The sequence below is a fragment of the Crocuta crocuta genome, unplaced genomic scaffold (assembly GCF_008692635.1).
Source record: "Crocuta crocuta isolate KB4526 unplaced genomic scaffold, BGI_CrCroc_1.0 scaffold77, whole genome shotgun sequence".
Taxonomy (NCBI): Eukaryota; Metazoa; Chordata; class Mammalia; order Carnivora; family Hyaenidae; genus Crocuta; species Crocuta crocuta.
This window is the reverse complement of record NW_027532172.1, coordinates 1,364,586-1,365,825: the sequence shown is the minus strand read 5'-3', so window position 1 is coordinate 1,365,825 and position 1,240 is coordinate 1,364,586. Positions and strand designations below refer to the sequence as shown.

The following is a 1,240-nucleotide window of genomic DNA, read 5'->3' as shown; positions in this document are numbered from 1 at the left end:
CCAAACTCCACACAAAAAAACAACAGTAAGAGTAACAGCCAGAGCCCAGAGAGCGCCCTCCACTCCTCCACTCTGATTCAGCCCTTTCCTGGGTGGTGGGTGTAGGGGAGTGGGACAGGGCTCCAGGGACGCCTCCCTATGGCCAGAGCTGCGACGGGACAGTGCCTGGAGAGACTTCCTGGCCGGCCAGGCTCGAGCGGGTCTTGGAGATGCCGGCGACGACTACCACTGATGGGTGAGGGCAAGGGGTCATCGAGAGCTGGGGCTCCGGGATCTCCCGGCATCTTGGGGGTAAACGCGGTGGAGACCCGACCCCAGGGCCCTGCCTGGGCTTCCCTAGAGCCCCGAGGTCTCCTCTCCCCACCACGGGGTCCGCCAGGTCCTCAGAGGTCCCCAACACTCACCCCGGACAACGGTGCAGCCTCCGACCTCTTAGCTCCTCTGCGCTGCCAGCAGGAGGGAGAGCTTCACCTGCGCGCGAGCCTCCGCCTACCCCCCCCACCCCCACCCAGCTTTAATTCCTTCCTGCCTCCTCCCAGCCTCACCTCCCGCCCGGCTCCCCTCTCCGAGCCTGGCCGAGCTGTTTAATGGCCCAGTAGAAATTCACCCCGCCGGCCCCTCCCTTCTTCCCTTCCCGACCCCGCCCCTTCACCTCTGCCAGCCCGCTCCCACCGCAACCTTCCTCAACTACCTCCGCGTTCCTCGGGGCTCTCAACCCCACTTGGGTTCCGCCCCCCTAGAGCCAGGGAGTGAGCTCCCTGCGGCCTGGAGATGTGCAAGCAGCGCCTTCCCAGCTTCTGGCCCGGGGCCCCGTGCACGGTTGATTCACAGTGTGTTTGATGGAGAGATGCCTGCAAGGGCGCCAGGAAGGCAGGTGGAACCCAGAGGCTCTTCACATCTCTGCAAGGGGGCTGAAGAACCAGAAGCATGTCCTGAACCCACAGCCCTCGGGATGGGAAAGGTTCTGGACGTCGGAAGTCTGATTTGAAGGTTCTTGGGGTCGGGGGTGGTAAAGATTCGAAGCCTGCCCGCGCCATGTCTGAATCTCTAGAGATTTCTAGCCTTCACTAGTTGGGCTCAGGAGCTTTAGTTTGGGGGAGATCCAGTTCCATAGGTGTGAACCAGGTGGCGGTTTGAGTCACCCCCTACTTCTTCCCAAGAAGGAAAGGGGTATGGGTCCTGGGGGAGGGGGGAGGGTCGTGCTTCAGTTTCCTCCTGTGTAAAATGGCGGAAATGGGGT

The 1,240-nt window shown here is 62.4% G+C and overlaps 1 protein-coding gene across 1 annotated transcript in view; it reads right to left on the bottom strand.

The window, feature by feature from the left end:
* The window catches only part of B3GNT3 (UDP-GlcNAc:betaGal beta-1,3-N-acetylglucosaminyltransferase 3), an 18,846-nt gene extending 18,400 nt beyond the window's left edge, over nucleotides 1-446 (bottom strand). Inside the window, 1 exon segment of the mRNA XM_077777217.1 lies at nucleotides 405-446. The gene's annotated coding sequence lies outside the window, so the exon portion shown is untranslated.
* Nucleotides 447-1,240: the final 794 nt, after the last annotated feature.